The sequence below is a fragment of the Pelobates fuscus genome, chromosome 10 (assembly GCF_036172605.1).
Source record: "Pelobates fuscus isolate aPelFus1 chromosome 10, aPelFus1.pri, whole genome shotgun sequence".
Lineage (NCBI taxonomy): Eukaryota > Metazoa > Chordata > Amphibia > Anura > Pelobatidae > Pelobates > Pelobates fuscus.
Window position 1 is genome coordinate 81258809 of NC_086326.1, and position 27317 is coordinate 81286125.

Consider the following 27317-nt stretch of genomic DNA (forward strand, 5'->3'; position numbering starts at 1 on the left):
ATTTAAAAATCTGTAATTATAAAAATCAGTCTCAATCATCTACCATGGACTAGTTACCATATACAGGAGCGGATACAAATTACTTTTCTTTTAGCAGAATTTATTCACGGACATAGCTAGTAAAAAATCTCAAATGGAAGTCTAACTTTACTACTCACACAATGAACACGCAACTTAAAAAATGCTAAATATGGTTAACACTGGGTGTTTAGTAAATGTCTGAATGGCTATATATTGCCTATGGAGTTAACAATATATTTTGGTTATTCCTTTATAAAACTATTTGCTTCAGGAACATTTTGAAAACATCTGGAACTTAATTTGTCTTATAAACACACACACACACTTTTACATTTAGGGAACATTATTGGATTTTAGAACACAACACCCTCTGGGTACCCAGATAATGCGGTTAGCACAAACACTATATATTGTGTACTTTAAAAAAAAAAAAAAAAAAAACAGATTCAGTTTGTTTTTTTTCATATGTCTCTACGCATTACTGATGTAGCGCACAAACCAACAAAGTTATGCTGGGAGGAAAAAAATATTGAAAACCCCTCTCACCTGAATTCAGTGGATAGTCAATACATTGTTAAACACATATATGCCCACACCAGCCATAAGACTTGCTTTTTTCCATAGAAATCTCAAATTTGTAGTGATGTTATTACTGCATGGAATTCTGGGTGCACATATGCAAATATGTTCAACAAAGAATCGCCTTTTTGCCGCATTACTCCATGTTAATCATGGATTCTTTGGAATTTAAGTTTGCTGTATACAACAGCTTTGAAAGACAACTCAGGGAGGTATGTATACATAATTGCAGAATTCCATCTCTGAAGATACATCTGTGAATGCACATGACCACGGATTATACCATAAGTGGGTAACTAGAACGACTGTACTGATGTTCAATCCTTGTTTTGTCTGCAGGGATGCATATAGAATAGGCTGAAAAACCTCGATAACAAGCTACTATGCCTTCCAGGAAAACCGATTTTAAGTGTGCATTCAATTTGCAGTGTCAGTACCTTCCTTCCCAGGTACATTTCTCTGTGAAATGAGAAGCAGTAATCGCACATAATAGGTCCCTAAGAAAAGATAGTGAAAAGCACCATGCTTGAAATGGCAGAGATCATAACATTTTCCTGATGAAATAAAATCTCAAATTTAGTGGAAAGTCATTATGTTGAATTGGCAAGCGGAAACAAGTTAAAAAAAAAAGTATCACAAGTATCGAACTCAAAGCTGCAACAATCTCTGAATGAAAACTAGTCTGCCTGATGCTAATGTTCCAATTGTTTCTAGCTTAAGACTCGGATGGTTGCACGGAGACCCCCAATACAACTCCCTCCGCAAATCTTTTTTTAAAAAAATAATAATCCTATAACACAGAGTATACATCTTTTGTTTGCATGCTGTGATCACAGGAAATATGCTTAAGTAATTATTTTTTCTGTTTTACTGCATTTTTTTTGAAGAATGGCTAATAAATAGGATTAAACACTAGATGCCAAGGCTACGTGATTCTGTGGATGCGCGATGCTTCTCGTTCCTCAGAAAGCTCTGGAATTAATTTAATTAGGCAGCAAGTACGCATTATGGCATGCATAAAAATCACATCTCCACATCAAAAGTTTTAAAAGGGGTGCTGCTTTTAATGACCAAATCCCTAGTGATGTCATCTTTATCGTGGTGGCTTGGGATAACTGTATCCAGCGCAATAATTAATCTTCCTCCCTGGCACGTGCTGGTACAGACAGATGGTTCAAGCATAAACTTAAACTTAATTTCCTTGTGCCCTCAGTCTATCACACAGGCATCCCCTGAAGGAAGACAACAAAGAGATGTGTGCCTTCAGGTGTGTGGATCACCTGCTCCCGTCGAAAAGTCATTAGTGGAAACAACTCCATCTTTTCCTTTCCAAAAATAAAATGGAGAATTGTCAGTTAAACATTTTGCCAGCTGAAAATGCATTTTCCTTCCACATATTGTAGGTGTGTCTACTTCCCTTTCTCACCATGACAGTTACATTTCATAATGCAAAAGTACTTTTCTAAAAGGGTGCTTCTTATTTTAAGTAATTGGAGACTATTGAACCTAAGTAGTGTTAAAGAAACACTAACATTTTAACACAAGCATGTCAAACTCACGGCCGCGAGTACATGCTGGTGTTATAGCAGAGTAGCCACCTGCTTTCCCCACATTGCAGGTGTCTACTCTGCTAACACTTACCCGGCCGGGGAGGAGGGCCAGCGAGGGCGCTCAGTGTTCCTGCTCCTCACTGCTACCTCACGCGCGCAGTCTGAAGTGAAGCCGGGTGCAGGAATATGATGTCATATTCCGGCATCACTAAACCGCGCGAGGGAGCAGTGAGGAGCAGGAAGGACCCCAGGGAGATGTCCCACATCAGCTCCATAAGGTAAGAAGCAATAAAGTAAAGTATGTGTGCAAGAATGTGTAAGTGTGTCTGTATGTGTGCCTGTCAGTGAGTGTGAGTGTGTCAGTGAGTGTGAGTGTGTCAGTGAGTGTGAGTGTGTCAGTGAGTGTGAGTGTGTCAGTGAGTGTGAGTGTGTCAGTGAGTGGGTGTGTGTCAGTGAGTGGGTGTGTCAGTGAGTGGGTGTGTCAGTGAGTGGGTGTGTCAGTGAGTGGGTGTGTCAGTGAGTGGGTGTGTCAGTGAGTGGGTGTGTCAGTGAGTGTGTCTGTCAATGAGAGTGAGTGTGTCTGTCAATGAGTGTGTGTGTCTGTCAATGAGTGTGTGTGTGTGTCTGTCAATGAGTGTGTGTGTGTCTGTCAATGAGTGTGTATGTGCCTGTCAATGAGTGTGTGTGTGCCTGTCAATGAGTGTGTGTGTGTGTACCTGTCAATGAGTGTGTGTGTGTGTGTGTGTGTGTGTGTGTGCCTGTCAATGAGTGTGTGTGTGTGTGCCTGTCAGTGAGTGTGTGTGTGTGTGCCTGTCAATGAGTGTGTGTGTGTGTGTGCCTGCCAATGAGTGTGTGTGTGTGTGCCTGTCAATGAGTGTGTGTGTGTGTGTGCCTGTCAATGAGTGTGTGTGTGTGTGTGCCTGTCAATGAGTGTGTGTGTGTGTGTGTGCCTGTCAATGAGTGTGTGTGTGTGTGTGTGTGTGTGTGCCTGTCAATGAGTGTGTGTGTGTGTGTGTCTGTCAATGAGTGTGTGTGTCTGTCAATGAGTGTGTGTGTCTGTCAATGAGTGTGTGTGTCTGTCAATGAGTGTGTGTGTGTGTGTGTGTCAGTAAGTATGTGTGTCTGTATCTGTGTGCCAGTGTGTCTGTATGTGTGTGTCTGTCAGTGAATATGTGTGTGTGTCAGTGGGATGATCAGATTTGACACACGGTGGTAGAGGGGGGTGCTGTTGTTTAGTAGAGGGGGGGCTGTGGTTTAATAGAGGGGGTTATACTGTACTTTTTAAAATAAACCTATTTTTCTAAAAAAAAATTACAGTATTTTCTTTTTTTGCGGCCCACATAGACTTAAACCTTGTTTATGTGGCCCGAACCAGACTGAGTTTGACTTGCTTGTTTTAACATATACAAATTTTACAAAAAAGCACTTCTGTGATTTGATAATGGTATGAAGTTCAGAAAAGAAAAACATTTAAATAATTGTATCCACTGGATGAGTAACAGACTGATTTAAATGTAATTGATTGTAGGACCCCTGACAAAGTCACATGTAAAGATTTTATTTATATATAAAATAAATAAATATAAAGCCCTGACATTGGCCGCAGTGAGAAAAGATGATAGCATTAACTCTGTCAACATGTTTTTTACTGCAGCAACTACAGAGAAGTGGTGGCAGGGCCAGCGCGTCCATAAGGCAGCACAGTCGGCCGCCTTAGGGCGCACGGGCTCCGGGGCGCAAGATTTCAGTGACCGGCAGGAGGGAAGCTCTCCCTCCTGCCGGCCACCATCTCCGCCCCCGGTGAGTGTATGTGTGTCTGTGAGTGATTGTGAGTGTGTGCGTGAGTATGTGTGTCTGTGAGTGATTGTATGATTGTTGCATGTGAGTGTGTCAGTGTATGTGTGTGTCTGTCAGTGTGTGTTTGTCAGTGTGTCAAATCAGTGAGAGTATCTTTGTCATTGAGTCTGTGTGTGACTATCAGTGTGTCTGTCAATGAGTGTCAATCAGTGTGTGTGTGTCAGATCAGTGAGTCTCTGTGTTTGTCATTGAGTGTGTGTGACTGTCAGAAGAACACTAAGGGACAGGGAAGGGAGGGGACCAATAATAGACGGGGAGAGGGGCTGGTTAAGAGGCACATAGGTAAAGATGTTATTTTTGAATGGGGGGGGGAGGGAGGGGCGGAAAAATACATCTTCGCCTATGTACCCAAAAATCCTTGCACCGGCCCTGAGTGGTGGAACTACCATCAATGTGACTGCACCAGGGCCAGCATGCTGTGGCCTATGCACTTAGGGCCAGTTGATGGGTATTTCTAAACAGGGATTCAGCCATTGCACTACTGGGAGGAAGTGATCACCTGTCACTTCCTTCAAGAGCCTGTGCAGTAGGAGAAGAGAGGAGGAGGCGACCGAGATCGCGCTTTAGCCAGTAAGCCCCACACTCCCATCAGAATCAGACAGCAGAAGGACCTTTAGAAAAGCCACACTCCTGCAGATAAAAAAAATAAAAAAATAAAAGTATGCTAACAGGGTCATGGCTAAAAATATAAAAATGATTACATGTGTATATGTGTGTCTGTGTGTGGTGGAATGTATATCTCTGTGTCAGTGTGTTTTTATTTGTGTATGTCCGTATGTGCATGTGCGTGCATGTGTATATGTGTACATGTGTATACATCCCAGCAAACACCAACACTGCATGCAAACATACCCTTGCAATAAAGAATGACATACACACAAATCCCTGCAGTGAAACACTAATATGTATACAAACATAACCCACTAATACTATGCGCAAATGTAAAGCAAAACATTACATACAAACATACCAATGTATTTAAAACGCAAACATTACAAATACACCCCTGTATTAAAATGCCAAAATGATATACAAGCTATTTAAACACAAACACTACACACAAAAAGTACACCAGCATTTAAATGATAATACTACATGCAAATATCCCCTGTATTCAAACGCAAACATTCCATAGAAGTATGCCCCTGCATTTAATTGGCAACAGTAACAAATACACCGCTACATACACACACACACACACTCCATACAAAAATACTCTTGTGCTAGAGTGGGGGCCAAAAATAATTCTTGCAGCATTATTTCCACCACTGGGTGGCATGTTATTGGGTTAGTCTGAAACTGAACAACAGATGATATGGTGGTAATTCAAACTTATTTTCTCAAATAGCATTAAAATACATGGGATTTTGTGATACGTACAGGTTAGTAAAATCAGAAGTGTAATGGTTATAGTGAGAAGACATCTTGCAGACTGTGAAATCCCACTACGTAAAAGAGTCAGATTATGGGATAGCAGGTTGCTGAGAGTTGGAGCAAAGAGTCTCACACAAATGTGTGTTTTATAGGTTGGAAATTGCGGTTGACCCATCTCCATACATTACAAGTTCCAGCCTACTACCCAAGGTAGAACGTTTGCTCATTCTGCAATGGTAGTTAAAGAAACCAAAATACAAATTTAAATTGTGTACCTATTTACCACACATCACATATCGTGTAATTTCCAAGAATCTGAGATTTGAGTTGAAGCTATAAACAGAGCGCTGTAAGTGCAAGCATTTTCTCCTGAGAGTAAAGCAAGTTTAGTAGCAAGTAATAAAAAAATATATGGAATTTTATAAATATGGGTATGGTATAGGAGACTGTAATGGGATACCTAACAGTAGAGCGAATATCTAGCTGGACAAAACCTTCATAAAAGATGAAGAAGCTAAAAGTCTTTAGAATTAGCTGTAAACTCTACTCCTTGTGGAATCCTCAGGAGGATTCTGATACAGAATATCACAGTTCACAAACGTCACGATCAAGCACTGTAGCCGTGTGGCATCATTGTCTTATCCTACCTTGCCTGCTTGGCTTGACAAGCACCCAACTGAACATCATGACATGTAGCGCTCACGGTCATAATTAAAGTAAGCACTGCTGCACCCAGATCTGAACAAAAAAAACTGCTCGGATCAAAGCAACAAGTAATGGTTAGATAAGTAGCAGAGACGTGGAGTTTGAAGGAATACAATATTTTTTTCACAATAAAAAACCCCAATACATTTCAGTATTCTACTTAAATTAAAGGGGCACAGTAGGCACCCAGACCACTTCTGCCAATTGGAGTGGTCTGGGTGCCAACTCCTACTACCCTTAACCCTGCAAGTGTAATTATTGCAGATTTTATGAACTGCAATAATTACCTTGCAGGGTTAAGTCCTCCCCTAGTGGCTGTCCAGCCACTAGAGGGCACTTCCGGGATTCTAGCACAGGTTTTCTGTGCTAGAGCGTCGCTGGACGTCCTCACGCTGTGTGAGGACCTCAAGCATCGCTCAATTCCCCATAGGAAAGCATTGAAAGCATTTTCAATACTTTTCTATGGAGAGCTCTAATGCGTGTGCGCAGCATTGCTGCGCATGCGCATTAGGTCTCCTCAGCCGGCGGGCGGGATCAGTCTCAACCACCGGCTGACGTAAGGAAGAGGAGGAGCGGCGCCGAGCAGAAACCACCGCCGAGGGACATCGGCGGGGATCTCAGTTAAGTGACTGAAGGGGGAGGGAGAGGGGACCTGCAGTGCCAGGAAACAGATTGTTTTCCTGGCACTGGAGTGTCCCTTTAACAAAACTTACATAACTTATAAAAAACAAAAAAAACACTTGTATAGCTCAGTCTTTTAAATCATGGAATATATTACAGCCCATTGTAATGGTAATCAAATGAGGAGTACCCTGGCCCTATTCCCCAGTTATGAGACAAACGTTTTTTTTAAAGGATTGCCCTCCTACCTGGATCACATTAAGTGCAGAGGCTCTTCTAATGGCAAGTGGTGCAGATGCCTATCCCATTGGTCATTCATTGGCCGAAAGCATTCGCTGGACACGCTCCTACCCAATGAGTGATGTTCTATACATAGAATATACACAGAATTGACAGTAGCTAGGTCAGAACTCCTGTGTCCCGGGCTGGCTAATGACACCACATTTATACTGCCAGAGATGGAGTTACACCCGGTCATCAAAAAGGGTTAAACTCTATATGTGCAGCATTTCATAGGAAAACGCTACACATACAGACTAGGCAATATCGACACTTCAAAGTACTTAAGTGCTTATGGTGCTTTGAGTAATCCTTTCAAGAATGAAAGTGGTAAAACGGTTAATTATAGAGAGAAAAGCAGCTTCATGTCACAAGCTTATAAAATAAACAACATCTACCTATGTCCATCAATTTACTCACTATACTACTTATCAATCATATTACAATATTACATTTCAAAGCAATGTAAATGCACTGGAATGGTACATAAAGGGACTCTGGGAGATTACTAGAAAATAACGGTTTATAAGGCAATGAAATGAGCACTCACAGAATCCAAAAGTAAATGTACGGACCACAGTACCAGGCCCAGCAAATCCAATATAAAATCTAATATGTTGTTTATGCTTACAACAGGTGCAGGACACCAGGATGCCAAGGCTTGTCAAGAGAGAATGGGTGGCCACTAGCACAATAAGATCCAAGGCAGAAAAATCATTTTTACAAATTATTTTAAAACACCGATAGTTCAAAAAAGAAGAGAGTTTTTTTTATTTTATTTTTTTAAGCTATGCAGAATGAATAAAGGTTGCTTTCATACACTAATCTACTGACGTTGTAAAGGATATATTTATATATATATCCTTTACAATGTCAGAAAATTTGTTTCTGAAAGCAACTTTTATTCATACTGCATAGCTTAAAAAACTATATATTCTATATCTCTACATATACTATATACTATATATTTATATATTACAATGTTAAACCAAAATCTGCACACCAGGCAAGCCATAAGACTTGCTTTTCCCACAGAAATCCCAAATCTGCAGTGATGTTACAACCGCAAAGGATTCTGGGTGGGCATATGCAAATGCAGAACAGCATTGGGGATAGCGCATCACCTTGGTATATGCCACATTTAATGTTTACTTGAGTTATTGTCCTGGAATTGGCTTCTAGAGTTGTTTTCCACTTGCCCATCGAGTTCTTGATGGAGGCTCTTGCTGACCTTGTAGGGAGCCAAACATTCCAGTATCCATGTGTGTGGCATTGTGTCTTAGGCTTTCTTGTAGTCAATCCAGGCCGTACACAGATTGGTCTGTCTGGTCTTAGAATCCCGTGTGACTGCTTGGTCACAAGGGATTCTAAGACCAAGGGTCTACCAGTAGTTGGTGTTTTGATCCTCTGGTGTTGTTTCCAATCCCCTTCTGAGTATTGCTCATCTATTGACTCATATGCCCTTGGATCTTGGTGGCTATGATGCCTGACAGGAGTTTCCATGTTGTGGGGATGCAGGTTATTGGTCGGTAGTTGGATGGTGCTGTTCCCTTGTGAGGGTCCATCATGACCAGTACTGTTCAGCCTTGTGTTAGCCAGTCAGGGTGGGAGCCTGTTGCTAGTATCTGGTTCATTTGTGCTGCTAGGTGTTCATGCAGTAGTTGTGGATCATGTCAAGTCCTGGGGCTGACCACCTCTTCATGTGTGCTGTTCTCTTTTGGATATCTTCGACTGATGATGACTGGTTCCTGTTATGGCTGCTTTCAGGTCTAGTAGCCACTGGGCCTCAGTGTTATGAGATGCTTCTTGCTCCCAGATATTCTTCCAGTACTGTTCATTCTCAGCTCTGGGTGGGTCTTGCCAGGAGATGTGGTGGTTACCCTGTAGCTGTGCATACACCTTTGATGGTTCTTTGGTGAAGAGAGTATTGATTATCTTAGCCTCTGCTTCTCTGGTGTACCTGCTCAGTCTGGTTGCCACTGCTGTCAGTCTTTGCTTAGCAGCAGCCAGGATCTGTCTTTGATCTTTCAAACCTCTGTTAAGTTGATACAGCTTACTAACTTCCATCCGTGCTGTCTTTATCTTGGCTTCCAGTCAATGTCTCCATGGTGGGCATTGCTTCTCCTTGAGCCTGATCATTTCAGCAAGTAGCTGGAGGACCACTAATGCTGTAGCATATATGTAGCCTGATCGTTTCTGTGATGGTGCAGGATGGGATTGTGGACAATGATTCATTAACTGCAGCTAGTATGCTGTCTGGTGGTTGCTTTCCAGTGATCTTCGGTAGTCTTGTCCGCAGGTTAACGACTGCTAGTTTTTCTAGGATCATTTCCCTTATATCTATTATGCCATCTTGGGGTATGTATTCAGGTTAACAATTTGGGTATGGGAATTTCTTCCTCCTCATGGTGTAGGGTTGATTTCTTTTGTAGTCCATTTAATTCCAGTTGTGACACTAGATTTCTCTTGAAGATGTTCAAACGTTGTGTAACCAGCTGTTTTGGTGTTAGGGTAGATGATGGTCTCTTATTCATCCATAGCTCCCACATACGTTTCATGTAGCCTCTCTCATTGGGTCTGCTGTTGTAGTAGCATTCAAGCAGGTCTAGGTTCTCTCTCCGTGTGCAGGAATGATTTGTTCCAGTAGCCCACTTGCCGTCAGATTGCCCTGGTTCCCTAGCATCTGACGTGGATCTTGTTAATCCGGGCGACGTCCGAGCCGGCATGACTCTCTTGGTTCGTGCTGCTCTCATATTATTGACAGATACAGAATTTTGTAAAAATCCTCAGAGCAGGATTAACCATAATGCTACAACACTAGGCAGCCACCTAGGGTCCAAGGGTTAGACAGGGGCCACAGAACCATTAATTTTCCTGCCCCATTTACCATACCTATGGGAAGAAGGAAGCAGGAGAAGCCCAAACTGGCAACCTGCCTAGAGCCCCAGGGATATTAGTCTTGCACACTAAAGCCTTATTGATCAAGTTAGTAAATCAGTCATATTTGTTTTTTTTTTTTTTTAAGATTCTTTGGTTTACCGACAACAAAGGAAATTCTCAAATGGCAGCAATGTGCATTACTTTTTGCATAGGAGACGACCCTAGCTCTCCTTCTTATATATATTCAAACACACCTACTCACAATTAAAAATAACACTTCTCATGCTACTTACATGGCAAGGTAAAGCATAGACAAACGGTAACCATTAATCTTATGAGTACAGTATGTTCTAAGTGGGATTTATACAGCACTGAATTATTCTATAGAACTTGACTGTTTTAGCATTAACCAGTTCATTACCACGTTCTCATTACTGAAGAAAGAAAGACAAAATAGCATAATATTTCAAACACTGGGTGCACTGGCATCCTAAGACTTTCCCTTATAAAACTTATAAAAGCATGTATTAAAGAAACATCAGACAAACAGACCTGCAACGTATTGTGATAATACACTATTAGATGAATGTATAACTGAATGTATTAGAATATGCAATACTATAATTTGGAGCAAAGCAGAATTTTGCAGTTGGCAAAGCTCAGTCTGACTGTTAGGTGATTAATAAAACCGTTCCATTAGCATGACTCTAGTACCCAGAGGATGAAGGTGTTGCTTCACTAGTGGAGAATAAAATACGGTTTTAAACATTTCATTCGCTAAAGTAAACTACATGAAAATGAGGACAGGCATTTTGGAGTCAAAATTCAGGTGATTTAATTTCACTCGTATTTACCAATCCTCAGATTTTGAAGTGATTTAATCTGTGAAGTGATTTTAATTAAATTCAAATTAGTGGACTTTCTAAATAGATCTGCATCAAATAAAAAAAGTATTTATATAATTATTACGTATAACTATTCAGTAATTCTTCCTCGCTCTCCCCCTCCAACCCCTTCTCCAAATTAAATAAATCTGCCTCTACACAGTTAACAGGTAAGCCATATTTGTTTCAAACCTTGTTCTGTTCATGAAGAAGTTTGTGAAGGTGAGCTGCATTCTGCAAACTAGCCTGACACATTATACCGTAAGAGGAACCAACTCCTAAACCAAACTTTCCTATCTGCTCAGTGCTTCCAAAGAGGTAGGATCTCCTTCACTTAAGATTCTTTGAACACTTTAAAAGATTTCAATGCAAGATGACAACTCTTTCTCCTTCAGTTTCTAGTGGTATGCACTATCCTAGTGTTTTGTTTTTTTTCTTCTCTTGGCTCCTGCAGTCACAAGTATTAGAGGTAATTTTAAGGAACTATATATTTTTAAAATCAAGATGGTCAATATTTCATGCCTTTAAGGTTAACTGGAGAAGATTAAGGTGTAGTATTTAGGGATGGTGGAGCTATTTCTCTTTTATGCTATAGTACGTCTGGTGTGATGATGGCACTTTTGTCTTATCAGCCCAGGTTATATCTGCAGAAAAGGGTGAGTTGAGTAAGCACTAGGCAGAAGTATGCCACATCACCAGAATTGAACTTTGAAGATGAACGGTATTATTGTTTGGATTGTCAGAAATAAACTAAATCAGACACATCATCATGTAATCACGGGAAAAGGAGAGGAACAGTAAGGTAAGGACTACAGTTAGTGAGAGACCAAACACAATTAAAACAATACCAACAGAAAAAATTACTGTTGTAATATCCAAACCTGCATATCTCAAGTTGGACTTTAAAAAACCCTAAGGGCACAGAAATCATGAGAAATCATGTATCCACAACTATCCTAGAGTCCCCAATCCATAAATGGAAAATATAAGCAGGCACTGAACTCAAGGAATGCACACTGGGGCTCCATCTCAGGGGGACAAACTCCCAGCAATCAATATGTTGCGTTTGAAGAGTGGAGCTACCATCAGTCACCTCCTCTACTTGGACAGCATCAAGCTGCATGCCAAGAGTGAGCAGGACATTAACTCACTGCTTCACCTAACTAGGATTTGCAGCAAAGTCAAGGGTGGACTAGAGAAGTGTGATCAGTTGATAGAAGGAAAAAAAAAAAAGAAAAGAAGATCAGGACAAAAAGGAGAAGTAGATAACAGCTACAAGTACTTGGGGGTAGCAAACAAACATGGCAACAATGAGGAAAAACCAAGGAGGAAGTACCTCCAAAAGAGTCAGACAGATCCTTTAGTCCAAGCTCAATGGCAAGAACAATAAACAATATATATACCCAACTGGGTTTATAACCTGGCCAAGTAAAGAGCTCGATACTATGGATACCAAGACCCAGAAACTGTTCCTGATTAATGGAGGATTCTATTCCTAGATAAAACATAGAGCAACCACAACTACATCATAAAGATGGCTCCCAAAGATGAACTGCTAAGGGAATGCCTGAGACAAAAACAGATGGAGCTTGCAGAAAAGGAAGTGGCTACATGGCAAGGCAAACCTCTCCATAGGATATACCACCGGCAGATAGTGAATGTGCCTCAATACAAAATCCTACCAGTTGTGGGAAAAAGCAGGACTAGAATACATCCCTGAGACACTAATCCTAGAAGCACAGGAAAAGGCACTCAGCACCTGTGGGACTTCCAGATACAGACAAACAAGTACTGGCTGAGTAACCCGAAATTGTAGTGCTAAGTAAGGAATGAAAGACTGCAGTGGTGGTGGATGTGGCAATACCCAATGACCATAACATCAAGAAGAAGGAAAATGAGTAGATGTTCAAATACCAAGGGCTAAAAGAGGAGCTAGAAAAGTGAAGACAGTACCAGCCCAGTTTTGATAGGAGTACTCGGGGCTGTAACCCCCAAGCTGGGAGAATGACTTTAGAAGTTTCCAATTGGGACATCTGAGATCTTTGTCTAGAAGAGAGCAGTTTTAAAAACAGTTAAGTTACTGTGTAGAACCCTCAGACTACTAGAGCCCTGGTAGAGGACCCAAGAATGATAAATAGACACACAAAAAAACCATGGGGGGGTGGGAGGGGAGAAAGTCCTCCATTTAAAGGTTTTAATAACCTTGTTCATGCAAACAGTGCTATGCAAAGGTTGGTGCCTCTGTATCCTGGCTAGGAAGACTACAGTCACAACTAGGAATGGGGTGGCCTGGCATTGTGTCTGGTATGGAACATCTAAACCATTCATGGATCGTTCCTAAAAACTTGTGAGTTTTAGTTCACTTACTCAACAACAACACTGTTATGTTGTATTATTTGTGGTTTGTGATTATTGTATGGCAAGCAATGGAGATAAGAATAATATGTTATAGGTTTCAAACACTATTTGATCAGTTTCATTCAAATAATATTTTTTTTAAATGCATATGTTATAAATCTGTATCATTTATGATTTAATTGGTTTTTTTTTTGCTATTAATTTTTCAAATATATTTTGCACATATTGATAGTGCAGTGTTTGTCTCACATTTTAACATTTGTACCAAAAAACAAACAAAAATAAAATAGAAGTAAATATATGTGCACATTATTACAATAGACTACTTAATACAATTTAAATTACCGGTACTCATAATATGAACTTTTTTTTTTCCCTCTGGGTCTACCATTTGGATCAAAGGATGTCCAATAGCTACACAACACTCTGAGATTTCCCTCCTTTACTGGGGAGAAATGGAGGGAGAGTTAGGATGCCACAGGTGAAGTGCATTTCTTTAACTGCCACACCTGCATATCTCAAGTTGGACTTTGAAAATCACCCAAGGGCACAGAAATCATGAGAAATCATATTTCCACTGTGAGGCACTATTTTAGGTGCAATATCAAAACAGATAGACATTACCAGTCAGGATTTTGCCATCTGCAACAGTTTTCGGCTTGTTTTGGGTATAATAATACAGAGCATCAGTGGTGTTTTTTAAAGGTTCTTGTGTAGCCACCATACATGTGGATGACAGAGTCCACTTTAGAAAAGTATTCAATGATGGAAATGGCTGAACATGCAATCACAACCCCCAAATGAAATGCATAGCACATATCCGTGCGTTACGGCCATGCATGTAGCTTGGGAATGCTACTGCACCATAAATGTGGTCATAGATTAAAAAGTTATTTAACATAAATCAGTACAGATAATTGGCTGAAAATGCATATATATACAATTGCAAGAACTACATCACTCAACTCTGTCATGTTTGTCATGAGAGTCCCTTTAAGTACGCACCTTTCACAGATACACAGAGACCTGTAATGCCATTGTACATTCATCTCAGGATTGCTCTTGTAGAGAAAACACCCAGTTTGGGATTTTAGCATGCAGCCCTCATACAGTCTCGCCGTATGTTTTCACCAGATCTATTATCCTATTCTTACCCACAAGTCTTCGAATACCTGCTTTTATTTCTTAAGTGCTTTGCTATTGTATAAAAAATAAATTAAAAAAAAAATAGAGGTTTTAAGCTTAAAGCTTCATAAGTACCATCACTGTACCACTGCCTGTATAAAATCTACAAAGCAGCAACAACTAGGTCCAAAATGAATTTAACAGTGACCACATGATGAGAACAGGGAATAAAATTAACCCAGTTGCTTCCAATTTGTTACAAAATCCAAGGATGTAAAAGGTTTAAGCTGATGTACAGAACAAAACTGCATGCCTAAGTCGTCACGTACAAATGAGCATACATGTTCGCGCTATTGATTAGAATCCTGTTCTAGAACATAATTTCTTAGTCAGAAATGTACGGTTTACTTTGTATCCATTACCCAAAGCAAAGGAGACACAGCAAAAACCAATAAGGATTCTGAATTTTATATTACTCACCGCTCTGTGCCCTGTTTATTGCAGCCGGTTTCATTCACAAGCCCCCCTTTCACAGCCTCCCAAAGAAGACATCTGCAGCCGATTGCAGCCCAAGACACTGACCATTTCCAATGTTTTCTGTGTATCCATTGAGCAGTTATATTGCTGTTAGAGTTTAGCAACAGCCTTCTACCGCAGGATTAATAATCTTTCCGCACACCCTCATCCTTTGTCATTCAAAGCTAGGACGCCACTAACAGCCAATCAGCTCTTTTTTCATCCATATGGGGGCACTGCCTTGTCAGTTAAGACTCAGAGTGGCAGATGGAAGAAGTGTTTTTGTCCTGGTGTCGATGGCAAGGTCATAAACAAGTAACCATCAGGTTTCTATTGAGACTGAAACATAATGAGGCTAATTGCTGTCACTTTGACTTTACGTCATTCCACAATGGAAAACACAGTCTCCCTCAACTAAAGAAAAAAAAAAAAGGATTTTTTTTTTTTTTTTTAAATCTTGTGTATTTTTATTTTATTTTATTTCTTTTTTTATTTACGAGGGTTATTTTTGCAGGCAAAATGAAAAGGATATAAAAATGAACTAATCTTTAGGATTATGGAGGAATTTTTTTTTTTCTGAAATCCATTTTTAAAAAATGTTCAAAATTCAAGTTTTGCCAGTGTTTAATTTTTCACATGCATCATTTGCCAGATATCAAATTTAGAGAGCGTAATAAAAAATTCATGAATACTAAATGTGTTCATGAATATTTAGCTGGCAACCTATCTTTGCCACACTGTAGAAATTGCTAACTTTTATACCCCCAGATGTGTCTGGACTAAGTTTCCCATGATGTCATCAGGCTGGCTGGGCAAGAAAATTGGAATTCAGAAAGTTACATACTACATGCTTCCACCAGTTTAGAGTTTGTTTTTAGTCTGCACATGTTGCAGTAATGCACGCGCACACACACACACACACACACACACACACACAGATTCTTCAAAGGAACAATACCATCACATATGCATGCCGTGTCTCCGATATACACAAACAGTCCCAAATTCAGCTCACTAGAATGTATGGCTTTATCCAAAACATTTCCAAAATAAAATGCTTAGTTAAAACAATTTAAACACAAACATTAACAAAGCAGCCTTTTTTGTGAAAGTGAATATATTCATACACTTGTGCAGTTCTAGTGCTTTTTGGATTTGTTTATCATTGCACCACAAACAGAGCCTATCTGAGCCTTAAATGTGTTCCATACTCCTATAGTATAGATGCCATTCCTAAGTAAAAGCTATGGAACATGCAGGAGAACCCAACGCCTGTCTCTTCATGGAATGCGATTGTGAAGTTTCACTTCCTCATTATTAATCCAAGATTTCTGCACATGTAAGCAGGATCTGGCTGTGCCTGTTCACCGTTAACTTTTTTGATGCTGTTGCCTAGATACCAGCAGTCCTGAGTTTTCTGGGACAGTCCTATATTTTTAAATCTGTCAGGCAGATTTCAAGATGCAGGAAGGCATTGGGCCCTAGAACCATGAAGAAAGACTTCAGCAGTGCCTGAGGGGGCACACTCTATAGCAGAGGTAGGCAACCTTTGGCACTCTAGATGTTGTGAGCTACATCGCCCATAATTCTTTTACAGTCATAATCCTGGCAAAGCATCAGGGGAAATGCAGTCCACAACATCTGGAGTGCAGAAGGTTACCTATCCGTGCTCTATGGGGTGAACCAACCCTTTTTATTGGCATACCAGCCCCTTGCACTGTACCCGGGGCAGCCTGCTCTCTTGCCTGCCCAACTCCATCCCAGAAGGTGGGCAGAGGACATTGGAAGGTATTCCATTAAATGAATGCAGGCAATAAGAGAATCAATGGTGAAGGGTCCTACTAACCCATGTAAAAATATTGCGTACAAATACTTTGGATACATAGAGGATTGTTCACTAAACAGTAAAATTGTAATGAATTGTAGAATGTGGGCTAAAATAGCCAAAATGTGACTACAGGCAAATTAGAGAGTTTTTCAAGTTCAACGCTTTTTCCTGAATTTTCCAATGTTGATTTGTATTTATGAGTAATAAAGATTTAAAAAAAAAAAAAAAATGATTGCAGTTTTCATGGCCATTAAAGATGAAACAATGCATGAAGCATAAAATAAATAAAAGACTTTAAATTAGTTTTTAAAAAAAAAAGAAAAAAAAGCATAACATTTTAGCAATTAAAAATAAACTTCCCATGTATCTGCACATTTTTAACACATGGAGAAGCTCAATTATCATACGAACCCATGTTCTTTGCCTCTGTTGTGGTGCAAGGATGTCAATGTCCCTAACTCTCTTTGTGGACAGTGCCCATAAGTACATTGATGGGGTAAACATAGGTTCCCCTTTCCAGTAATATACTTGCCCCAAGGAGCCATAGTGGCTGCTTGTGTTCAATGTTGTGTCTATGAATTAATTCATGAAAACTTAAGAAAAAAAACAAAAAAAACATGCACATTGAGTGAAGAAGTAAAAAAAGGAGAAAGTGGTAAATGGATTGCCGCTGATCCTTTTACCCCTTTTATGTACAAAACCACACCAAATATTAATTCACCTTGCAGGGATACTATAGGCGTCAAATCATTTGTGGTGCCTATAGGGTCCCCCTGTAGTGAGCTTACAGCAAACATTTTTACAAAAAGTCTATTAGTAGGAATGTGGAACAATTCACACATTTGGGTAACTGAACAAAACACATGTTCAGTAATTTCACCTGCTGACGCAGCCTTTTCTGAGCAGCCCAGTCTACCTCAACTGAGGTCATCAGGCTTGAGGACCATTTTGTTCTAATAACATTTTTCTATCAGTGAACAACAGAGTCAGAGTTGGTTCTCAATGTGGAATCACCCTCAAGTTTCTTCAGGAAGATAGACGATAGAGATGTGTAAATTAGGTAAATAGATCCAATATATAAATGCACAGGTGCAATCCTAAGTAGATATCAAAACCAATTAAAAAATAGGGTATTGTTTTTCTTGGTGGGATAACTAGTCATACGGGAAAGGGGTGGGTATTTTTTATATTTTAATATATTTTAGAGACCAACTACCGCCAATGGGTGGGTGCTGGGGGAACACTATGCCCACCCCGTTATTTTTAGAGCCCCTACTCTCCGCCAATGGGTGAGGGAGGGTGGCAATAGATCCACCCTCGTTTATTATGAAGAACAGTATTTGCATGCATCAGACACACATTTTATCATCCAGACTAACATGTTTGTACATGAGATAATCTTTGCAAAAATCCTATAATATAGAGAGAACTCCAGAAAACTTCATGAATAGGTAACCGTGTTCTAAGATGTGTCGTTAAGATTCTTCTCTTGTGTATCAGAGAAATGGGAATCAGATGGAGGAAAACAAAGCACAACATAGTGGTTCCAAATCAGGACTTGTTCACTCTCTCCAGGCCACATGGATGCTATACACACCTGCTCACTAACCAATGCCATTTTTAAGGCATTAAATCAATGTTGCACCCAATGATAAAGCTTCGATCTCACTTCAGAGCATGGCTTATCATGTCCCCTTTAGCACGACAAATAGGGTAATACTTTGTTTTTTTTTATTCAGCAGTAAGTTAACTCAAGTCAGATAAGTCTCGCTATCAAGGCAGTACCCACACTTTTGCTGGTCCTTAAAGCTTAATATGAGTTTTTAAATAGAAGTATATAAATTCCTTTAATATATGTGCAGTAAAAACATGGACATGCTGCCTCATTGTCAATCATAGCAACAGGAAGACCTTTACAAGTTTCTGAAATGTATATTACATTACACAGAGTGTACGGACATCATAGAGCTAATTTAGTCTTATTGTGGTTAGTACCTAGAATTCCAGCAGCAGTACTCTGTATGGCCTGTGGCAAGTGGCTGCAATTCTTTCTTATTTAATATTCCCTGTTTGTATCGCACATCAATTTTCCCCAGCAGGAGCTGTATTGTGCCTCTCTAATTACAATCAAAAGCAGTCTCCATTTTGGAAGCTTCACAATGCACCTAGTCAGGAACCTATTCTCTTATTTTGTCTCCATTCTCTACTTTTTAACCAAATCTGTGATAAGATGAAAAAACTAAACAAAAAAAACACACATTTACAGTGCATTTTTGACACTTTTACCACAGAACAAAGCATAAAATGCATTACAAAACATAGGGCAGAATTTAGATACCTGTTGGCATTTAAAAGGGTTAGATTACATGAGTTTGCCGATACGGTGGAATATTGCCTGTAACGTGGTTTTCAAACAGATTATCAAAGAAAGTCGGCGGCACACAACAAATCTTGCAGTCATAAGACTTGTGGACTCACATTACCATAATTAAAAGGGTTATCATTAGTGCAAGTTAATTGCGAAATATGTGAAAATCATAACTCAAAAACAAATAAATAATATTTATATACACACACACACGTTTGTTAGTATTTGGCATTTTTACTCTTATACGGAAGAATACCAATGGTGAAAAATACCTCTTAGTATACATACTGTTTGGGTCCAGAGGTCTCTATCAAACTTTAAAGGATCACTATAGGGTCAGGAACTCAAACATGTATTCCTGACCCTATAGTGTTAAAACCACCATATAGCCCCACTGGGCCCCTCATGCCTCCATAAATATCAAAATCTTACTGTATTCAAGCCAGAAGCTGTAACTCTGCATGCTGTTTGCCTAAAAAAAATAAAAAAATAAAAAATAAACAAGCAGTCTGCTGACATCATCAGAAGTGGTGGCCTGATCCAATCACAGTGTTTCCCCATAGGATTGGCTGAGACTGACAAAGAGGCAGATCAGCGGCAGAGCCAGCATGATTCAAACACAGCCCTGGCCAATCAGCATCTCCTCATAGAGGATATGAGGAAAGTTCAGTGTCTGCATGCAGAGGGAGGAGATACTGAATGTTTTGATGCATTTTAGGCAGCCATGACCCAGGAAGGATCTCTAACAGCCATCTGAGGAGTGGCCAGTGAAGTCATCACTAGGCTGTAATGTGAACACTGCATTTTCTCTGAAAAGACAGTGTTTACAGCAAAAAGCCTGGATGTAATGATTCTACACACCAGAACAAATTCAATAAGCTGTAGTTGTTATGGTGACTATAGTGTCCCTTTAATTTACACAATCAAATTGTTTTGGATGCCTCTATAGCATTTATGTAGGTGCATTAGCTGAGGCAACTGAAGGTATGTTGTTGTACTGGTATAAACAGCAGGATATATTCTAACTATAATCTAAAGATCTCACTGTGAAATAAACAGCACCTTGTTTCATTGTACCTCTTTTAGAACATGCATCATTAGTGCTTAAGCACTTCTTCCCAAGTAGATTAGTAGAAGTTTTGTTCTATTTGTTACGGATGATAAAATACACAATTTAGAATTGTGTATTCCAGTAGGCCTACTACCACTAAACACTGGACACTTTCAGGACTACCATGGTGGACCTGACTAGAGGGAAGATTCCTATTGGGCAAAGAAAGTCCACGAACGGTTTGGCAAAATCCAACAACACATTTCCTTGTTTGTGCAAGCCAACAATGTGGCAGCTAACAGTGGCAGATATATTTCCTGTCACCAATGTGCGGAATGTATCAGCCAACATCTTTACTGTGAGCTCAGAGATAGAACATGTGAACTCAGAGACGAAAGAGCTCCATACTTAAATTTTTTGGAAAGACTGAAAGGTTGTTCTATTCTGAAGATCCAACGTCCAGAGATTAGAAATATGTTGCAAACAAAGAAATTCCCGCACACCTTACTCAAACTCATCTGCGACTGTCCAGTCTTTGACTAAAATCTTCAATCTCTCTATTTGCTCTGGCATTTTCCCCATTGTCCTTCAAACATGCACTGATCACTACTAAAAAGCTTTCTCTTGACCCTGTTACTTTGCCTAGCCATAATAATCTAATTGTCCTTGCCTCCAAGCTTCTATAAAGAAATGTTTATACACAACTTACAAACTAAAATCTAAACTCCAATTCCTTACTCGACCAGCTACAGTCTGGCTTCCGCTCCCAACATTCCACTCAAACTCTCCTTTACAAAGTGACTAAAATGATGGCTAAATCCACAGGCTAATTTTCAATATTTATTCTTCTTGATCTTTCTGCCACTTTTGAGACTGTTGATCACCCACTTTTCCTTCTAAACTTTAGCAACATTGTCTTCGTTGACGCTGCATTATCATGGCTCTCTTCCTATTGGTCTGACTCGCTTCTCAGTGACGACTTCTCTGGTTCATACTCTCCTTCTGAAGATCTCTCAGTTGGCTCTGTACTAGGACCTTTTTTTCTTAATTTACTCTGCCTCTCTTCGCAACCTAATATCACCTGTATGCTAATGATATTCAAATCTACCTCTTCTCGCCTTATCATTCTTCTCGCTTGCCAGATGATGCCACTGACTGCCTATACTGGATGACTTCATGATTCTTAAAACTCAACCACTCCAAGATAAAACCAAAATCAAGTCTAAGGCTAAATCTCTACCAGTTTCCCTTGAAGTCAACTGAGCGATTAAAAGCTCTACCCTGCAGGATCATTGTCTTACTTTGGTCTTTGACTCTGACCATACCTTACATTCAAACTATAGCCAAATCTTGTCCCGTTCACCTTAACAGAATTTCTCCCATTCGACCCTAACTCACTCAGGACACAACCAAAATAATTTCAATCTCACTATTTCCTGCCTTGATTATTGTAACCCTCTGTCACCCTGAAAAGTGCCAGATTGTCCCGTTACAGACCATGATTAACACCTTTTCCAGACTCATCTACCTTATATCCAGCAATTCTCACACCTGACCCCGCTATCACTTTCTACACTGACTTCGAGCTTCATTAAGGATTAAGTTTTCATAAACAGCTCTCCATAACCATAACCCTTCTTACATCTTCTTCCTTATTAGCGGTTGTTGCAGACAAACCATTTTGCTTTGTAAATTACCTGTTACTGTCTCATTCCACACCGGAACCACAGACTCTCGCCTGCAGGACTTTTCCAGGGTAGCCGCCTACTCTGTATGGAATGTCCTTCTACAAAATATTGGAATCTCTAGCTCTCTGCAGTCCTTAATTTTTTTTGCTAAAAAGCGCACTTCTTTAGAGAAGCCTACTTGCTTTCCCCTTCCTTATAACCTCTCTCTGTAGTTTCAATCTACTGTGCTCCTCCTCCCAAACAACCTGCCCATCCTTCAGGTACATACTGATCATGTGATTCTTTTTGTGTATTTGTCCCTCATCCCTTTAGCACTGCAGATTATGTTGGCTTTATTTAAATAATTTTAATAAGTAGCGTCATGGAATAACCATTAAAAAAACAAAAACAAAGGAGCCAGCAGGAAAACTACATTGGTTTCCATGGTAGTTGCTCAGTTTTTAGGACTATGCTCCATTTTTCTGTTTGCAACAATTCATTAAATCTCCACAAATAATGTAATTATCCAACTACCTAATTCACCATGCAAATAATTATGTTTAATAATCAATAAAAAAAAAATGACTATAGGTGATAATTAGGGGAATAAGGGACAGTTATTTTTTCAGTCATTAATTTTAGTATTGCAACATTCTGACACAAAATAGATTACTGTGCACCAACTGATACAGGAGTCATTTTGGGCAACATGCGCTACATTATGTTTCTTACCAGAAGCCGGTTTTTGTTTTATTCTAAACGGTTTCATGCACCCTTGAGATTTCCAGTTGCTATTCAGAGATATGTTATTATTCCTATTGCTTTGACAGAAAATGTCTAATCAGAAATGGATGGAGAGTTACTTTGCAAAATAAGTTAAGCAGAAGTAGAAGCATAGATAAATATTGAAAGGAACAGCTTTTGAAACAGTTTAGTATACTTTTTCTAAAGGTTTGTATTATCAGTAATTATACATTTCTGGTTTTGGAAACTTAGGAAAAGCATGACTGCTTTTGGGTAATTTTACAAAAATTAGGGATTTCTTCAGTACACAGTGCTTTGCAGCCAATTTTCCATAGTTCAAAGACTTCCAAACTTGGATGGGAATGATCGGCTGCAGGTGCAGGTTAAGCCAGGACTTTTGAAGTATCGTTGCCAACCAAGGTTAGACAAATAATGCAGACATACGCATACTGGTATTAGAGAAGTGTTGGATTTTTAGATTTTAATATCTCTTCAAATTGCACACCATAGTTTGTGTTTGGGACCTAAATTTAGTAGCAATGACATTCTATCTATACAGTGATCTGTCCAAATTGGAATAAAATGTAGAAATGAAATAGCATTCTGGCCTAAACGTAATTTTTGCCTTATAAATGTTATTTATGTGAGCCATTAGCTTGGTAACTGCAGTTGTAAAAATTGCTACTTCCAGTTTATCCATACTAAAAGTTACTGGCGGCTGGTGATTTACTAAAGTCAACTCCAGGAATGGACTGCCTCACCTGGTCAAGTTCTGGGTCTATTGAGAATGGTTGTGTACATATGTCTGCCTAATCGCTATGTTTAATATAATGAGAACAGTTATTCCCGCTGCATTTAGAAGACAGTTGCAGAGTGTAATCATTACAAAATAAATCAGGAGCCCTAACCAGAGCCAATAGATGGAATTATTTTTTTATTTTCTTATTGAAACAGAATCATGTGCGGTGCTGCCATAAATATCCTGTAGTTGACCCTCCACTGCTAACAGTACAATGTGTTTGCATTTAATGCAATAAGAATTCAGAATCACAGAGATAAAACAGGATTTATGTGAAAATACAGGGTGTGCCAAGCAGAATCACGGCTTACACCAGGATGAAGTACGGAACTGTATAAAACACATGAATCAACATATCCATTAAGATATATTGAGCAAGGGTTTATTGTTAAAGGACCACTCAATGCCCCTTTAACAACATAATTGAATTAAGTTGTTATGGTGAGAGAAGGTCCCATGTGCTGTAAGGTTTTAAACAGTTTAAGCAGGCTTCCCCAAACTCCGGCCCTCCAGATGTTGCTGAACTACAACTTCCGTGATTCTATGAATGAAATAGATAGGCCGGAGTTTGGGGAAACCTGGTTCAGAGAGACACTACAGGAACCAAAACAATTTGAATTTAATGATGCAGTTGTGATGTATAGATTACGCCTCTGTAGTTTAATGGCTCGATTCTCTGCCATTTAGAAGCTCAATAACTTTTGTTTCTGTTTATGCAGCGTTAGCCACACATCCCCTTGGATGTGACTGACAGACTGCATGTAACTTTAAAAGTTTTTTTTTACCTTCTGCTCTGGAGGAGAGGCTGTGCAAGTCACATGCAGGTAGGTGTGACTTTGGCTGCAAATACAAAGTGATTTAACTCCTAAATGGCAGTAAATTGAGCAGTGAGACTTCAGAGGCATCATCTACACAAAAAAAAACTGCTTCATTGAGCTAAAGTTGCTTTGGTGGCTATAGTGTCCCTTTAACCACAGAGTCTGGACAACAGTGCCTGATTGCACTATCCCTCCGCTTTGAATGCAATCTGAGGTTTCAATAAGGATGCATTTCAATTGCGACATATCCTTTATAGTTTATTTATTGTCCTGCTGACATGGCGTTCAATACTTACAGCAAACTACGAGGCCCTCTATTCTAAATACCAAATCTTATACTTCAATATCTGTTAATTTTCAAAGTCATCATAATTCTGCTCCTAGTAGAATTTAACAGATTTTGGCATTAAATGGATACCTCTGTAAATAGATTCACCAATTATATATATATATATATAAAAAAAAAGTCTTGTTCAGTCAAAGTGGATTTTCATTTAGATATCCTTGCTCCCACTAGGTTAAAACATGCTTTCTTATGTGTAGAAATTAATATTAAATTACTTATTTATTACCATAAATAATCGCTTAGCTTGCTCTGACTATTTTTACATTACTATATGTATGCTTTGTCTAAATTTAATTTACACTTCACTGTGTTTTATATACCCTCTTTGAGGGTAATTTCTTATAGATAAACATTTTTACACTCATTATGTGTGTATGTTGGCAAACTGAAGGGCAATGCTCCACTTGTTATAGTAGGATTTATGTTAATGGTTATTTTCCTTTTTTAATTTTTTACTATTTTTCTTTAAATTAAACATTTTATTTAACCCTTTGTTCTTCTATATTAAAAGCAGTATTTTGTTTTTACTCCATTAGAGGGCGCTCTGATTTTTCAGATTAATGCAGTAATTTACTTTAATTCTGTTAGAAGGCACTCAGTCCTTCATTGATTCATTCAATGGTATCAGTTATATAGAGGAGCCCCTCCTCTCTAGTCTTCACCTTTTGTCCACATGTGGTCTCATACGAAAACACATCAGACATACGTGTGTGAGGTCACATCCACCCACCCTTTCACTTCCGGGGGCTGCTAAATCACAGGATAATTCAGGCATGAACAGTTGGGCTTTATTCTTCTTCTTCTTCTTCTTCGTGTTAGGTGTTCGCTTTCATCTACCTGCTATAGCAGTGGTTCCCAAATCAGTCCTCATGTCCCACCAAAAAGCCAGGATTTATGTATTTCCCAGTTTTATTCCAATGGAGATACGGATAAAACTTGGACTGTTGGTGGAACTGGAGTACTGGTTTGGGAAACACTTTTCTATATGGTATTTTATATCAAATTAGTTATATTGGACTGGCTTTGGCTTTATTTATGTTCCCTGGAATGATACACCGACTTGATTTGTAGTGGTTGCTAGACATGTGTAATTAGTTTCGGTCCGAATTTTAATTCGGACATTCGTTTGCTTCCGAATGTCCGAATTACCGAAGTGATGAATTTCTGAAAAGTGGCAAAACAGGAGAGGGAGGGAAAATTAAGGGAATAATGACAGGAATCTAACCTTAAACCTACCCCTAAACCTACTCCTAACCCTAGCCCTAAACCCACCCCTAACCCTACTAGGGTTAGGGGTAGAGGAAGTTTGGGGTTAGGGATAGGGGTAGGGTTAAGAGGTAAAGTTAGGGAACTGGCGAATTGCCAAAGTCCCGAATTTCAGAAGTGCCGAATTTCGGAAGTGCCGAACCGAAGTCCAGAATTGCCAAAGTCCGAACCCAACCAAATTTTTTGCCCATGCACATCCCTAGTTGTTGCTTGGAAACATGTTTGGCTTTTTGTGTATTCTGCCCACTTCTTGGTGGTGGTGTTTTGATGGTGGAGACCTATTAAGATTATTGTACCGTTTTGTTTTTAGATTGTCTTGCACTAGAAATCCATCTATCTAAAGTTGTAATCAAAATTATTCAACCTCATTGAAAATCTGGTTTATTATCAGAATGAAAATACTTTCAGCTCTTTGCAATGAACAAATCAAACAAAAGCAATTGCTATAGCTCAACATAACAAATGCTTCAAGCAGTTTCCCCAAATTCAACTGAAAATGCAACTTATAAGGACTTCTCCAGTCTCAAAATTCTGTAACCCCTCCTCCCATTTAGACAAATCTATAAGATTAGGCAGAAAGACGCTAAGCAAGTTATAAGAGCTCTCAAATCACACACAGAAGAGAAAATAGCACAGTCAGTAAAAAGGTAGTAGGGAGGAGTTGGGCAACTATAGGCCAGTAAGCCTTACTTCAGTAGTGGGGAAAGTAATGGAAACCATGTTAAAGGATATGATTGTTGAACATCTAAAATCACATGGATTTCAAGATCAGAGACAACATGGGTTTACTTCAGGTAGATCATTTTTTTTTTCTTCAGGCAGATCATTTTTTTGATTGGGTAACTAAAATAATAGATCACGGTGGTGCAGTAGACATTGCTTACCTCGATTTCAGTAAGGCTTTTGACACTGTTGCACATAGAAGGCTTATCAATAAACTGCAATCTTTGAGTTTGGATTCCAATATTGTTGAATGGGTAAGGCAGTGGCTGAGTGACAGGCAACAGAGGGTTGTAGTCAATGAGACTATTCCAAGTAAAGTATATTCCAAGCATGGTCTAGTTACCAGTGGGGTACCTCAGGGATCTGTACTTGGACCCATTCTTTTTAATATTTTTATTAGTGATATTGCAGAAGGTCTTGATGGTAAGGTATGTCTTTTTGCTGATGATACTAAGATTTGCAACAGGGTTGATGTTCCAGGAGGGATAAGCCGAATGGCAAATGATTTAGGTAAACTAGAAAAATGGTCAGAGCTGTTGCAGCTGACATTTAATGTGGATAAGTGCAAGATAATGCATCTTGTACGTAAAAACCCAAGGGCAGAGTATGGGGTGTTTTATAGAGTCCTAACCTCAACATCTGAGGAAAGGGATTTATGGGTAATTATTTCAGATGACTTAAAGGTAGGCAAACAATGTAATAGAGCAGCAGGAAATGCTATCAGAATGCTTGGTTGTATAGGGAGAGGTATTAGCAGTAGAAAGAGGGTAGTGCTCTTGCCATTGTACAGAACACTGGTGAGACCTCACTTGGAGTATTGTACGCAGTACTGGAGACCATATCTTCAGAAGGATATTGATACCTTAGAGAGAGTTCAGAGAAGGGCTACTAAACTGGTTCATGGATTGCAGGATAAAACGTACAAGGAAAGGTTAAAGGAACTTAAAGGACCACTCTA